This window comes from Talpa occidentalis, unplaced genomic scaffold, assembly GCF_014898055.3.
Source record: "Talpa occidentalis isolate TD23 unplaced genomic scaffold, MPIMG_talOcc4v2.1 talOcc4.12, whole genome shotgun sequence".
NCBI lineage: Eukaryota > Metazoa > Chordata > Mammalia > Eulipotyphla > Talpidae > Talpa > Talpa occidentalis.
In genome coordinates, this window is record NW_023601212.1 from 40,985,711 (window position 1) to 41,002,788 (window position 17,078).

The following is a 17,078-nucleotide window of genomic DNA, read 5'->3' on the forward strand; positions in this document are numbered from 1 at the left end:
GCACCTGGATGGGATGTGCTTTCATCGCAGGGAGCACCACCCACACTCACTCCTGCGCTGGCCAGAACAGCTGAGAGCCACCAACGAGCCCGGCATGGCACCTTTGGGGCGGGAGCACCCTGGTCTGTGACAAAAACCCATGTAGACCCAGGAGAATGTGCAAGGCCCACACAGAGGCTCCCGTGACTGGGAATAGATTGGTTTTTTTTTTTTTCTCATAATAAACCATTATAATGAAATGATGTTATTTGAGGACCGGCTGAATTTGGAGAATTAAATGAGATAATTCACTCAAAGTATTGAGAACAGCATGGGGCACAACACTAGGTTCTCAGTGAGTGTCGGTGTTGACTATGGCTTCTGAGGGATGCAGGAAAGCCTACGACTGTCTGACTCTAGGGTCGGGTTCTTGATCACGGGGCTTTGCTGTGAAGCCTGCGATTTAAAAACACAGAAGTCTTTGCATTTCCCTTTGGAAAGGACTCAAGAATGGAGAAGCAGGGACTCTTCCCTCAGTCTCTTCATTTCTCGAAGCCCCCACAGCTCTGGATGTCCAAAGCTTCTCAGAACGTCCCCTGGGCTGGCTTAGTCCCCAACACAAGGACAGAGTGAGTGGGGAACCTTGGCTGCTCCTGCTTCACTTCTGCTTCAGAGCAAAAGGACAGAATTTAAGGCTACCCTGTTTTTCCTGCTGTTCATCATGCAGCAGCCAAAAGGCACGGTTCCCTCTACCACTAGCTATACAGTCATTCAGTCACTCACTTACTCACTCAATATATCTTTACTAAACCCCATTCTCAGGTTCTGCACTAGGTTCTGGGTTGAGTCTGCCTTCCCAAAGGAGGGTGGTAATTAACTCAGTAAACAATAGTGAAAGGGTTCACACAGGTACCACCAGATGCCCAGAAAGAGGGAACCTAAGCTGACCTCATGGGGTGGGAAAGTCAGGAAGGCTCCCTGATAAAGAAAAATTACTGTCAGTAAAGATACTTCCTTGAGGCCCATGAGTGCTCTCCATGCACACTGGTCCCTCTCCTAGATACCTGGACCTCTGCATGATGCAGCAAACACAGGCTCCGTGCTTGCACAAAATGATAGCTCTTTTATATACGGTCAATGCCCATGGGAACTGGACATTAAATACTTTAAATAGCATGTCTGAGTAAGAGGAGATAGCATAGTCCAGACACAGGCAAGAGCATGTGCAAATGTCCTGGGGTGAGTGAGTGTATGCTGCTGATAGAAGAAGCTAGAATTCCCTTCCCCTTACTCCCCCTCAAATGCAACAGAAGGAAGCCTGGCTCTGCAGTGGGGTGGACCTGTGTCCAAATTCTGGCTCCAGGAACTCCTATCTGTGTGACTTTGGACAAGAGTGGCTTTTCCTCTCTGAGTGTAGTTTTCCATCTGTGATAAGATGAAGCTGTGGCAAGGCTTGAAAGCGATAAGGTATGTAGAGAGCTCAGCTCACAGCAGGTGCTCAATTCATGCCAACTTCCTTTCTCTGACGTTAACTGTGCCCACTGGCCTGGGTTCCCTTTAAGCTGGAATTGCAGGAGGGAAGAGAGATGCAGACAACTAGAAAGGAAGGCAGAAGCACAAAGAGTTGGGGTGGGAGAGAGTAGGGATGGAGAAAGCTCAGGTTTCCATGCAGAGGCCTGCCAACCGGGCCTCTGACTCCTTCTGTTGATAGAATCAGAATGAGGCCTCCATATTGTGCTGATCAGAAGCAGGTGACATTAAAAAAAATGAGATCAAAAGCCTCAGTTGACACAGGCAGCCAGGCTGCATGGCTAGGAACTATGCAGCAACAAGGCGGGCAAGAAATCTGCTTCCGTGCTTCAACCATTGCGAAGGCTAAGGACACAGATATCAAGTGGAGATTTGATAAAAGCCGGAAGCATCAGCAAGGCTGTGTAATTTTCCCCACCTCTAATTCCCAGGTGGATATATGATAGGCCCTGGGTTCTCAGCAGAATCTTTGCTGGCACTTTCTCTCCTTTTGATTGTGCGAGTGACGCAATAATAATGACACATCATGCCTGTTTCTCGCTAAGAGTTGGGAATGAATGGGAAGGGGAGTTGTGACATAGTGGCTGGCAGAAGTAAGGGTAGAACAACTCAGGGTATAAGAACTGGGGCCCCACTAGTCCCCAGTGAATAACCTTGGAGAAAGACTTCTGCAAGAAGTGACTGTATCACTTCTCCCATCAAAGGTTTGGGGTTTATTGCTCTACCTCTTGAATCTGGACTATCCATACTGCTTGCTTAAGCTAACAGTGACATACACTTCCTAAGATAAGCTCTCAAAAAAGGCCTTTGCAGCTCCTCTCTCTCCTAGAACCCTGCATCTGCCATGTAAACCAATCCACGTGAACCTGCTAGAAGATGAGAGACCATTTGGAGCCAAGCACAGCTGTCTTAACCAAGGCCATCCCAGACCAGCCTAGAGTCAGCCCATGCCCAAACAGGCACCCCACTGCTGATGGCAGATGCATGAATGACCTCAACCAAGACCAGATGGAGTACCCAGCTGAGCCCCACCTGAACTGCCAACTTGTAGGATAGTGAGCTAAATAAATGCTTATTTTAAGCTAGTAGGTTTGGGGGTTGTTTGTTATGTGGCACTATTATGGCAATACATAACTGATACAAAGGTGCATACAGAAGAGATCATTGGGAGGTGAATTAAATCAGAATTTAACTGATTTAAAATGTGCCCTCTAACCATACACAAAGTCAAAAGTTACAACAAGAAGTAGAAAGTTTAGAAAAGTGACATACTCTCCCAGGCTCTCTTAGAGCTAGATGTGGCCATGGGACATTTTTCTGGCTGTGAGATGTGAGCAGAAACTCAATGGATGGTTTCTGGAAAGATTTTTGCTTTGCCTGATACAAAAGTTGGCAGACCTGGATGGGTCATCTCATATCTGTCTCTTCTTGCCTTAAACAGGACATGATGCTAGGTGCTTCAGAAGCCATTTTGCAACCATAATGTAAGGCAAATCAAATCAAAGAGATGCTAGCCATCTCTGTGCCAGGGTCAACTAGTACCCACCCCAGATTTTTTGTAACATGAGAAAGGTAAGCCCCTATTTATTTTAGTCACCATGAGCTGTATTCTTTGTCACTTGCCACTGAATGCACTTTTAATGATCCTTCAAACATTTCCCCATTTCTGGACCACACGAGGCTCCTTGGTAGGAAAATAGGGTTCTCTTTCCTTTTTCAGGAGTGAAGACATGGGCTGCTCTGCCATCTCAACAGGGAGACTACTCTATGGAAGGAGTTCTCACTTCAAGAGACAAGCGCAGTTTGCTCTTTTCTCCCTTTCTAGAACAAATTCTACTCTTTGTCATCAGCCAAAGGCAATAAAAAGATGTTACTAACTTATCTTTAACCCCAAGGCCTGGATCCTGTTTGGCTCTTCTGCTTCAAATCTCCAGCCTTTAATTCTCTCAGAACTCTTCTCTATGCAGAAATCCTGTGCTCTGCTACGTCAGGAAGGAGAGAGAGTTCTTTGTGTCCAGAACATCAACGGAGTCTAAATTCCCCAAAGGTCTAAGTTCTGGCTTTCTGCTGTCCCTCATTTATCCCACACCTATGGCGCAGCTGTTCTTACTTCCCACTTGGGACCAACAGGGTGAATCTTATTGCCTTGTCATTGTGGACGCCTGGAGATGAACTGATTCTCAAAATGCTTCATCAGGAAAGCCAAGCAGTCAAGTGACAAGGCATCGCAGAACTAGATAAGTACAGTCAGCAAGGCAGATGATGAGTGCTATGCCCGTGTCCGTCCCACTACAAACATCTATGATATTCTGGCTCCAGAAGGATCCCCCAATCCAACTCCCTCTCTTAGGTGAGCTCACTCTGAGGGGCTCCCAAAGCTCTCCAGAGAGCGCTTCTCTTGCCAACTTTACTGGTCATGCAAAAACCAGAACCTGACTGACAGTCTTGGTCATAAGAAGGATTTTTTTTTTAGGAAGCTCAGATTACCAATGAGAGACCAGAGGATGAAGCTTAGAAAATAAATAGGAAGCATGCAGGCAGGCCCACCCATACAGCAGGCTGCCATGAAGGAATTGGGAACCATCTCTTTGGGTTTGAGTCACTCACTCCATTTTCAGATTCCCGGGTGGGGAACCATATGACTTGATGAATTTAAATTATATGCCATGATAACCAAGGGGTGTAGAGAGGAAGATTCTCCTACCCCAAAACCTTCAACTTGAGAGTGAGGGTAGAATTCTGTGAGTGTAGAATGTACTACAGATAAAGGGGGAGACTCCCCAAATTGGAAAAGGAGGTTGGATGTTGCATGCCCAACTAAAAAGAACAAATGATCTCTACAGTTAACTAACTGGTCTATGGAACTGGGCCTGGAGAAGTAGTAGTAATTATTATCATTGTTATAATTATAGTTATTAGTGCTATAATAGCTCACATTGAGTTCTTATTCTGTGTCAGATTCAAAGTGCTTCATAAGTATTAGCTCATTGAATTCTACCTTTTTTAGGTAGGTACAATTATTATCCCCATTTCACAGATAAGGAACTGAGGCCCAAAGAAGAACTACATCCCTTCTTTTATCTTCAAACCATCCACTGTTAAATAACATCCATCAGGCTCTCCTGGTGGCCTAGAGGTTAAGTCGCAGCACTATCACCGCTACTGCCTGAGTTCGATTTCCCTGCCAGGGAGCTGACCCACATATGGTGCAGTAGAACTCTCCTGTCTCGCCCACTGTTGCCTCAGCAGTGATTTTCAGTAGATCTTCCTGTTCTGCTCCTCACTCTGTCTCTGGTGAATCCTCTCACCCCCCGCACCTCTGGCCTACACCCGAGTTCCTCTATGCCAAAATAAATAAAATAAAAAATAAACTAATTCTTTAAAAATAAATAGATACCATCCATAACTCAAACCTACCATGGATCAGACATTAACTCCTTAAATCTTGAAAACATCTCTACAAGATAGCGTTATTATCCCCATTTTCCAGACAAAGAAGCTACAACTTAGTGAGATACAGACAAGGGTCCATGGTCACACAGCTTGGAAACAGCAGAGCTGGGTTTTGAATCTGTTCAAACTCCAAACCACAAAGTCAGTGGTCCTAGCCATCAGGTGTGAAGACTGGCTGTCCCTTTATCTTGAGTTGTCAGCAAGGGAGCAGCTGGGTCATAAAACAATGTTGCAACTTGAAGGCTTTACTACCTTAGTGCCTTTCAGTGTAGGGCTCCCGCCTGAAATCATAATACATCAAGCCATCACTCCCTAGAGTCACCCACCCACATCAATTTCTGTGTCCTGACAGAGCATATCCTACATTTGTGAGAGCCTCTCAAGCAAGTTTCCTGTATGTTACCGAGTAAAATCATCCCACATTCATGTGTAGCCTCTGCATTTGAAGAAAACCTGTCCAGATGTTTTAGTATGATGTAATCGGAACTTAATTTAGGAAGAGATACATAATATGTGATACCCATTTTCTTCATCTTTCAAAACATGCCCACCACCTTGGTCTTCTGGTAAAACTTTTTGTAAAGGAAAAGAAAAAAAAAAAAAAAAAAACAAAGAGGAAACCAAACTATTCCCCAAATGAGACCACCCAACCCATCATATCTCTTCAGAGATGATAGGTGCTAGCAGATGTTTCCCTCTTTCCTTCCTTTGCCAGACTTCCTGAATGAGAGGATCAGGCTTTACTGTTTTGTTTTTGCCCCCTTTCTATCAGACCTCTACCACCAAGATTTCATGCATCCCCTCCTCCCCATGAATGACCCTGTTAAAGTAACTCTTTTTCTCTTAATCACAAAGCCCCAAAGCCTTAGGGCTTTTCTTCTTGCTTCTGCTGCAACTGACAGAGATGAGGACAACTTGCTTCTCTCTTCTAAATACCTGTCCACTGCACCTTCTGTTTTCTTCCCCGATCCCCCTCCTCCTCTGGTCCCTACATGTAGATGCTTCTCTGACCCTGTGCGCCTGACTGTCACACCATCATGCCAGCAGGGCTCAGTCACTGTCCAGTTTTAATCAAATCGACATCTGTCTGCTAAGCAACATTTCTGCTTCAGTGTCTTGCAGCAACCTCAACATGACTGAGGTAAGTCTTCTCACTAGAAGCGTCCATTATACCAGTCAATACTTAGTTGATTATCATGTTCTGTGTTTTTTTTTTTTTTCTGGTGAAACATCCTTTAAATCCATCATTTCTTTCCTATTTACAATGTCATCCCAAATGATCCCAGACTTGGAATCATCTCAATTCTAGAACTTAATCCATCATAGTCAGTCACAGCCAGGGATCCTCCTCACCTTATCCTATTCAGACTCCTTCCCCTCCTTATCTTCCCTCTCTCCCACATCTTGGCTATAGTTTATTGAAGCCTCTGCTACATAGTAAGAATATCCCTATCTTATCTTCATCTCAGCCCAATCAGGTAGGTATTAATATGAGCCTCAGTGAACAGATGAGTAAAATAAGGACTAGGAAGAGTCAATTATTTGTCCAAGGTCACACCTTCTGAAGGGCAGAACCATGATATGAACCCACATCTCCAAGTGACATCTTGTCTTCCAAGAAAGAGTGAAGTCCTGGTTCAAAAGTCAGTGCACAAGGGAAATTGCATATATTCAAAAATACCCTCAAAAAATCCTTAAATCATCCATGGCACAATATACACGAGTTTGTGCATTTAAGCTCGGACAAAAACAGGTTCAGTGTGCCACCTGCACAACCACACACAGACCTCAGAACACACTCCTGCTCACTCTTCTGCACAAACCTGTTCATATATATATATATATATATATATATATATATATATATATATATATCATCTAGTTAGAGGTGTACAGTATAATACAAAGTATGCAGTAATAAATGATGTAAAAGAATGAGAACAGTATGCCTTGTGACAGATGATGTTAATGTCCCCAGAGTCATTGTCCTATGCCATGTTTCCCAAAGGCAGAGCCAGCCTGCCATGAAATGGTAAAAATGCCAGGTCTTTCAGGTCTTCCCTAAAGCTAGAAATGGTCCTGTGACCCCATTATGGACGATAAGATGTAGAGAGAAATCTTTTGGGGACTTCCAGGGAAGACTTTCCTACTAAATAAAAAAGAGAAAAGTCTTCAGTGAGAGTTTTCTCCCCCAGCCATTACTTATTACTTTTGGATGAAGCTGGGCAAGAAGGAGATTTGCCAGCCATTTTGCAACCTTGAGGCAAAAACAAGCATCAAGTCAAAATTCAGCTCACAAAGGATGGTGGAGTGGAAGGTGGAAGGACATTACCAAGTCACTTAACTAACTAATCCTGGTCCATTGATTTGTGGATTTATAAGTCACATGATAAAATCCTCTGCTTACTATTAAAGGCCCTTCAAAATGTTTCTTCTCCTACATGCAGAGAAAAGCACTCATAAGTGACATCCTGGAGTCTATGAAGAACATACCTCATGCCCGTTTATCTGGCAAAAGCTCACTAAGTGGAATAGAAGGTAGGAATGACTGACTGCTCAATAATTACATTTCCCTTTTTTATTTTCTCATGTATGTTATATACCAATGATTTTGTGCCAAGTCAAACTTGCATAGGATGCAATTCTGCTACACACTTCACAGTTTCTGTTTTGAAACATTCAGCTATTTCCCACCAGTCTAACACTCCTCTGTCCAGTTTATGCAGACCTTCCAGTCTTATCCCTCCTGTACAATCAATATTATAATTATTCTACTTAATATTCCTGGAATACCAAGTTGAAGGAAACACCACCAGCCACATTTTAGTGCCCAGGGCAGAACTTCAATCTTATCTTATTTTCCATCCTAGCTCTAACAATGAATTTTTATGTACTGAAATTCCATGAGTGGCCTCCAAATGTACCTATGGACAATGAAAACAAATAACCTATGGGCTTCCCTCTTCATTACCACACAAAAAAATCCTTTGATTCCTAAAATTGAAGCTTCTTAGGATTGAAGGGACTCCTGAGGATAAAGGATTTCCTATTCTTAGGCCTATGAGGTCTCAAAAGAGGTTTACACACAGGTGATTTACACACTTAGAAAAACATATTCCACCTCGCTCAGTGTGCCACCTGCACAACCACACACAGACATCAGAACACACCCCTGCTCAAACACTCCCTCTTCTGCACAAACCTGTTCATGTATACATACCACCTAGTTAGTGCAAAGTAGCTAACAAAGCTGATTCCAAAGGATTTTCAGTGAATTCAGAGTTATGACAGACACGACCTGCCTGAACTCCTGGGGTAGGCCCACAGCCATGAGTAGCCATATTCGAGCCTATGGGTTCTGGTCACCGCATATGCAATGTCAACATACTCAACACTCCCAACTGCCCTTCAAAACTGCAATGTCTCATTTAGACTAGTCAATATGTATGGGCACTTGGGCAGGAGCTTTTCTGCTTCCAAATGCAGTTTATTTTACAGTGAAACTTCTCTCAACATTGACAGGTCAAAAGTATCATAGATTCATTCCATCAGAAACATTTATTGGGCACCTGCTGTGTGCCAGGCCCTTCTCTAAGCAGTGGGGAACAGAATCATGAGCAGATGAAATGAAATCCCTGTGCTCACAGGGCTGATGTAGCAGGGATATATATAGGCAAAAGATAAATTAATAAAATATTTTTCAGAAAGTGATGAGTGCATAGAAAAAAATCTAAATAGAAGATAGAGGACAGGAAGTGCTGAGAGAGTGTCAGAGAGTGAAGTCCAGGTTCAGAAGTTGTAGGTAAGTGGCAATGGAACATTGGAGTAAAGTCTTGAAGATGAGGGAAGAGATTGAGCAGATATTTGTAAGAAGAGCATAACGAGGCAGAGGAAAATACAAATGCAAAGGCCCTGAGGTGGAAATCTGCATGAACTATTCCACTAATGGAGAGGAGGAGTCTGGTACAGCTGAATAAGCAAGAGGGATTGGGGGATGGGGTTGGTGAGATGATAGGGACAAATAGTGTAGGTCTTTGTGGCCATGGGGAGGACTTTTGACTTCTATACCAAAAGAGACAGAAACCACAGAAGAACAGAGAAGTGGTTTGGTCTATTTTGTATTAAAAGGATCCTTCTGGCTGCTTTTGCTGATAGCAGGCTGTGGAGGAGAAGAGTAAAAGCAGAGGGACCTGGGCAGAGGCTGTTTCAACAACCCAAAAGAGAGAAAATGATGGCAGTGGAGTTGCGAGATGTACAGTAAAAATCTGTTTACATGTTAAAGACAGAACACATAGAATCTGCAGAATTCTACTGGGCATGGAGTATGTGTGAGAGAGGGAGGAGGAATAAAGATTTCTGACCAGACACTCTGGAAGGAAGGTGCTGCCATCTACTACATGGGAAGACAGGAAGGAGCAACATTAGAAGGATGCTCAGGAGTTCAGTTTTGGACATCCTGAGTGTGAGATGCTGATCTCCATTCTAAGTGGGGATGTCTCAAAAACTCCAGGTTAAATATGTAACCTTGGGAAGCATCAGAATAGAAGGAGTATTTAAACCCTCAAGGTTGGATGAGATCACCCAAGAGCCAAGTATAGCCACAGAAGTCAAGAAAAGAGAGGCTTCGTTTTCTTAGCTTTCCCCAAGTCTCAGCTTTAACATTCTACTATACAACTCCACTAAAGGTGAGAACCTTTTGTCTGTGGCCAGGCCCAGGTCCTCCATGGAGAGTGGAGCCCCCAGTTTCTACGTTCTGTCACAACACAGCATCTCCAGGTCCTGTAGGTCCCCTTTACATAATGTAAAACAGTGTTTCAAAAGCTTGGCATTCTCTGCCTCAGCCCCAGACACCCACTTGCTTCCTGTTCCGCTGAGATTTCCTCTGCCCGCCAGGCATCCACCTCCCTGCCCTGTTGAGAAGAGGGGAGTCATTAGCTCTGCAAACCACAGAGGCTGTGGCCAGATGCCTCTGTGGAGGCAGGCTGGCCTTTGTCACAGCAACTCAAGAGGACAAGACCTCGACCAGCCCCTACCTGCAGAGACGGATGGCAAGTTCTTCTCCAGGCCCATAGGGAAAATGGTCAAAAAGCTTTATACAGAGCAACGTCACCTGGCCATCTGGCCCTCACTCTGTCCCTCCCGACTCCAGTTGTCCGGAAGAAGGGAAGAGGCTGCCTTTTACACAACTAAGTGTGCTGAGTGCTGTCCAGCGTGCTGAAACCTCCAACTCACTAGGCTTCCAGCTACCGCTCCCTGTGATAGTTTGGGATCCTCTGAAAGCAGACATAAGACAAGGACTTCTGGGAGGTGATCGATGGAATTACAAGGGAGGAGGAGGGTCAGGGTGCACTAATGAATGACTTTTGTTGTGAGCAACTTGGATTTGATCCCAGGGAAACTTTGAGAGGTTGTAGAACTTATTTCTGAGTTTTCTCACTGAGCAATGGGGAAGTCAGGTATTCATACACCAATTCCCTTGTCATTGGTTAAGGGCTGATCTTGGGAGTGTTAAGTGTCTATGGATTGAAAAAAATTCTTCCCATGTAGAGAAGAGCCTGCAACAGAGATGCAGAAAAATAAGAGTGCTGGAGGTATAGAGTGGTTAGCTTGCATGGGAACTGTCCACTGATGCTGCAGGTAAACTCAGAGGTGAGTTGGATGAATGTAGAGTGGGGCATTTCTAGCATCTACCCTTCCTCCCAGAAGAATTCATTTAAATTTTTGCTCTTCAGTTCACTAATTCCCATTTATAAAGCACTCAGAAAAGCCCAGAAGCTCAATTCACAGTATCTACCACACATATCACCTTCTTTGATCCCCACAACAGTTCTAAGAGTTAGATTTTATCATTAATCCCCTTTCCCAGGTGAGAAAATTGAGGTTATGAAAGAGTAACTTGTGTTCTTGAGTATATCATTGAAAGAACTTCTTCTCATTCAAAATCCAGGTCTTAACCACTGGGCTACATCAATCTCCCAATTCAGGCTATTTCTTTTGGCCATTTTTTTTCCCTGCCATAGTGGATCCCAAGACAGGATGGTGGGAGAAAGGAAGAACTTTTCAATTTCCTGGAAAACTTGACTTTAGGGAAATAGTGTGGGACTCAAGAAAATACATCCTGGATCCAGATCTGGGTGAGTTCAAATTCTGAATCTACTGTTAATGAGGTGAGTGACACTGAATAAGTTATTTAACTTCTTAAGGTCCCATCTTCTTCACTTGTAAAATGGTGGTCATAAAGGTTAACTCAGAGGGGGTCTCCCCAGTGGCACAGCGGGTTGAGCACAGCACTGTGGAACTGTCTGCAGCCTCTGCAACACCAGTTCGATTCCCGGCCAGCCAGGGAGATACCCACATGGCGCAGCAGACCTCTCCTGTCTCGCCCACTGCTCCCTTCAGCAATGTTTTCAGTTTGTTTGCCTGTTCTTCTCCCCGCTCTGTCTCTGGTGAATCCTCTTACCCTCCCGCGCCTCTGGCCTATACCCCAGTTCTTGTATAAATAAATAAATCCTTTAAAAAAAGGTTAACTTAGAGGACTGGAAAGATAAACTAAACTAAACATCTGTGCAGCATGCCATATTGTAAGTAACTTCTAGGTTGTCCATATATAACTGTTGTTAATAACAGGTATTACATTCATAAGGAAAGTGGCCAGAATATAGCTTCTGTCTGAAATTTAACTTTGAACAAGGGTTATCCAAGTTTCAGGGAGGTATTCTAGCAGAATGGCTGAGATCCTGATTTGTCTTTACTAGCTGTGGATCCCTTAGAAGTAGCTTAACCTCTCTGAACCTCAGATATATCACTAAAGGTTTGTGAAACTGAGATGCGCTAATGCACATAAAATTGTTAAAATAGTACTGGCACACAGTGAGTGTTCAATAAATGATGAGAATAATCATCATGGCAGCCAACATTATTATTATCACTGTCACTGTTGTTACAAGAAGGAGGAACTAGTTCCTGCTGCTAGGAAGTGAGGCATTTTCTGATGGAACACGGTTCAACAAATATCATGAAAACCAAGTGCTCTGAACAGTAAGAAGACAGATTCTCTCTCAATGATACGACTTTATGAATGATGAAAAGCATTTGTTCCACAGTAGGGAATCCTTTTGGTACCAAGGGTGACTGATCTACTAGGAGAGAAATTAATGCAGAGAGACATTAAAATAAAATTCAGTTGGCATTTGTGGGGGCTGTTAGTTGGTCTCATGAGTGAGAATGCTGGTTGTGTTGTGTTTTGAATGCTGTTTTGTTTTTGCAGGTAACTCAGAACAGTTGCAGAGGAGGTAAAGAATGGAGGAGAAACTGAGGAATCTACATGTGTTTGTTCCATTCACCCGAAAGGAAAGACAGCCTAAAAGAAGTGTCACTCTAGTTATGCCATTGTTACTCTTTTAGGTCTCAGCTTCTTCAACTTTCTATTTAACAAAGGAAAAATGAGCTTCTTTGAGGCTCCCTTTCTATGTCTCTGGAAAGAGGGCATAGCTGGGTACTTGGGGGTGGGTGGGAGAAACAAAGGGAAGGCAAGACTCTGATGACAGAAACCAAAGGGTGCCATTAACCCATTCCCAGTGACCCCTCAAATTGGGGTTCCAGGTTTCTTGACATCAAAATACCTTCTGATCCTGAAAGAGTCCTGATTTATCATACCTCAGTGTGACTTTGGGCAAATTACTTAGCCTCTCTGTGTCTTAGCTCCCTTGTGATAAAACAAAGGGGTTGGGCCAGTCAGTGTCTATTGATTCCTAAAATTCAATGATGCTATGAAACCAAGGCCTATACCTTTCTTGCTGGTCTCCAAATAGTTGGGTCTTTTTCTCATTTCTTGACCTCAACAAAACCAAAGCCTGGGTAGTTCCTAGGACCTTCTAAGAAAAGATCCTTCATTTTTAGTCACAAAGTGCAGAAGTTGGTAAGAACTTAGAGTTTATCTGCCACCTGCCTTTTCTGAAGTTAGGTTATCTGTCACAGACTCCTGTTTGACTATCTGTATCAATACAATGGTCCCTATCTCCTTAAAAAAAGCTTAGCAAATTTCCCCCCAATACCTCAATCATCAGAAATGTTACCACTGTCAACTCAGCAACCATTTCTTTTGTTGAGCACCTACTATATGCCATGTACAGAACCAAGCCAGCCCACAAACACAAAAACTACATTTTCATCTCTATCACAGCAATGTTCACAGTCTCTTTTCTCAACATGCACAATTTTATCATTTAATCCAGTAGAGGTTTATATATATTCGAGCACTATGTTAAAAGTTCTGTCATCTCAAATACATAGTGAAGTTTCTGAAATCTTCCTCTGCACACTTTCAGTTTAATAATCATGCCTTCAAATACAATGGAAGTGTGCCTTAAAGGAGTTTGATAAAATTACAAAGTTAGAATTTATGAGTTCTTGAGTTATTTAGAACAAACAAAAAAATCCATGGGCCAACTTCACATAAGAAGAAGGCAAAGTGCTGCTAATGTATGAAAAACAAATGATGTTTTAATGCTGTGGCTTTCCTAGAAATGTGCAAAAACAGTTAATGAGAAAGCACTCAATGAAGTTAACTTTGTCACAATGTCATATTAATATACTCAAGTCCCCTGCTCCTGGAACATGGAATTAAAGAGTTCACTGCATTTCCCCATTATTGACATTGTTCAGTAGGCTAGGTGTGCAGGGCTTTTAGTCATCTTTCCCAGTTCCTAGCTTATATTCCAAATTTTAAATAATGAATTTTAAGCTGTGTACTTGATTCGAAGGAGTGGAGCTAACAGACAATAAAGGATGGCTGATTATTGGAGAAATGAGTAAGAGAAGCAAAAGAAAAGAATGTAAAAAAAACAAAGAAGGGAGAACAGGATGAGAATGGAATAGAATCTAGAACAATGGGTACTCTTTTAGGATCAGGGCACTCTAGGGATCTGATGGAACTTATCAACAAGAAAGAGGGGGTTGGGAGAAAGGCAGGGCAGGGGCAGGGCAGGGCAAGGTGAGAAGGGAAGAGTAGAGGAGAGGAGACGAGAGGAGACAGAGACAGAGAGAAGAGTTTCTATAAGCAATTTCAGAGTTCATGGATCCCATAAATTCCAACTATGATCTTCCACCGTTAGCATCTGCCCCAGATGAAGAATTTCTCAAGTAAAAGTCCATCAAGTATAAAGAAACTAGAAAAAAGGGCTACCTTGGTCTAATTATGGGGAAGAAACAAACATCCAAGTGACAAACTCATCTACTGTGGCTGCCTTTCAATGAAATGCTCACTTAGTGAGAATTACTACATGCTCAACAGTATATGCACTTCCCTAGGTGTTTCAAGAGCCATGTTATAAAAAAACAAACAACAACAACAGGGGTTTTTAAGGCTCTTTCCTGCCAGCAAGGTCAAACCAACCCCTGCCAGCAAAAGCCAGCCCCTGAGGAGCATAAATTGGCACAAGCACTTTGCAGAGCAATTTGGCAATATCTAGTGAAGCTGAGGATGCGTACAGAACACAACTCAGCAATTCCACTCCTGGGTATATGTCCTAGAGGAATCTGCTTGCAAGAATGAGGGGAAAGCTTGGTTCAAAATAGCCCAAATCTGGAAAGAACCCAAATGGATAGGTACATGGTAGAATATTCATACCACAGAATACTATGCAGCAGTAAAAATGGATGAATGAGAACTATTTGTGTCAACCAACTTAATCTCAAGTGCAAAAGGCAAGGTATAATAAAAGCATTTATAGGGAAACTTAAAGCATGCAAAGCAGTTCCACATAATACTTCTTATATACTTATTTAATCATATTGTAAAAAGAGGTACCATATGTTCCTTATTTACATAGGTAGTAAAAGTGCAAATACATACATGGAAATGATAAACACAAAATTCTGGAAAGTGGTTCTGAATGGAGGAAGAGAAAGGAATTGAGTCATAGAAAGGAACACAGGAATTTATACTGTATTAAAAAAGGTTTCATTTTGATAACAGTTGTTCTATCACCTCCCTGCCCTCTCACTTCCACTCTGCCCCTCACTCTGCTCCAGCCACCCTGTCCTCTACATTGTCATCAAACGTGCCAGACCCAGACAAGTCTCAGGACCTGTGTGCTTGCTGTTCTCTCTGAGTGGCACTCTCCTCCTGCTTCATAGTTTATTCACTCACCTGCTTTATGTATTCATTAAAATATTATCTTCTGGGCCTCCCTGGTGGCTTAGGGGTTAAGTCTCAGTGCTTCCACCATGACAGCCTGCGTTGATTCCTGGCCAGGGAGGTGACCCACGTGGCACAGCAGACCTCTCCTGTCTCGCTGCTGCTCCCTTCAGGTGTGTATTGCAGTAGATTTGCCTGTTCTGCTCCCCACTCTGTGATCCTCTCACCTCCCACACCTCTGACCTACCCCCTAGTTCCTCTATGCATAAGTAAATAAAATCTTCAAAAAAAAAAAAAAACAGAGAATTAAAAAAAAAATCAAATATCTTCTCAGTGAAGTCTCCCCTGGTTTCCAGTCCCCTGTCCATAACACATCCCTCATTCCTTCCTGCTTTAATTTTTCTCTGCAACCCTCCCGCTACTTAGCACACTAGATATTTCATTCGTTCTTTTCCGCCACCACCAGAGCATCAGTTCCAAAAGAGGGGAGAATTTTGTATGTTTTGCCAACTGTTATGTCCCAAACCCTAGCACAATAAACTCACTGAATGAATGAATGGATGGATGCACATATGGATATTTTTAATATTATTCTCTACTTTTTCTCGAATATCTAATTTTTTAAAAAGATTTATTTTTATACAAGAGCTGGGGTATAGGCCAGAGGCACAGGAGGGTGAGAGGAATCATCAGAGACAGAGCAGGGAGCAGAAGAGGGAGACGACCGAAATACACTGCTGAGGGGAGCAGTGGGTGCGACAGGAGAGGTCTGCCACGTCATGTGGGACTCTCCCTGGCTTGCCAGGAATCAAACCCGTGCTGCAGAGGCTGCGGACAGCTTCACAGCACTGTGCTCAACCCACTGCATCACTGGGGAGGCCCTCTAATATTTTTATTATCCAGTTATAGCAACAACAAAGTTAGTCACTAGACTCTGTCATGGATAAGTGTCTCAGTAATGAAGGAGAAAAGGGCCCAGATGCCATGACATGTCCCTGGAACATGTGCCAAAGTCCCAAGTCACCGGACAGTGAGCTCAAACAACAGAGCCTCCTCAGTGAACACCCAGTTCCACGGGAGCTAGTCCAAATTTCTCATAATAGACCACTCATATCTGAATGTCTCTGCTGAAAAAGTCCAATATGGCATGGCTCCTTCTATGAGAAGCAACGTTGATCTGAAACAAATTGTTCAAAAACTGAATTATGGGAGCTCAGCAACATTCGCCAACAGGGACAGAATCTGGAGCAGCATCAGCCTAGAGGAGAACTTTGACCCCACAGAGGATAATTATGATACCATAGAGCAGAACTGTGATGACAAATAACAAAGTTCTGACCCTTTAGTGCACAGCTCTGACCAATAAAGGAGAAATGAAGAAGGCCTTCCAATGAAGAAAGGCCTTGGAATAGAAGATCTTAGCTCAGAGGAGGAGGAATAGGTGGGCAGAGGAGCCAGAAATTAGGACAAAGTGGTAATGTCCACACTGGGATCTGATAAAGGGCGTTGGGTCCATAACAGAGATTGGCTGGTCATTCAACAAATACATCTCCCTTTCCTTCTAAGCACAGTCTGACATTTTCTGGCTTGCCTGGCAGTGACTCGTGGTCATGTAACTGAATTCTAGCCAAAGGAATGAGTGGAAGATGTACATGCTGGGTCCCAGCCAGGCCCATACAACCTCCCAAGAATCACCTTTCACAGTTGGTTCTCTTCTGTAGTTTGATACCGACAAGCACAGAGTTCTTGGAATCTGTGAATCAATAATAAGGAGCCACAATGTAGCAAGGGCCCATGTCCTTCAATCACTGTTTGGAGGGGAGCAGCCTGCCAAAGAGGAGCAATTGTTTTGGGCTTTCAATGAATGAGAAATTAACTTCTGTTGTGTTTAAGTTATCACCTAGTTTTGTATTTTTTGTTATAGTGTCTAGTGTCACCTTAAATAGGATACTTGGTGGAAAGTGTGCACACATTCACC

At 43.2% G+C, this 17,078-nt stretch overlaps 1 protein-coding gene across 3 annotated transcripts in view; it reads right to left on the bottom strand.

Moving 5' to 3' along the window:
* The window catches only part of CACNA1A (calcium voltage-gated channel subunit alpha1 A), a 216,052-nt gene that overhangs the window by 157,887 nt on the left and 41,087 nt on the right, over positions 1 to 17,078 (bottom strand). The gene's annotated exons all lie outside the window — the stretch shown is intronic.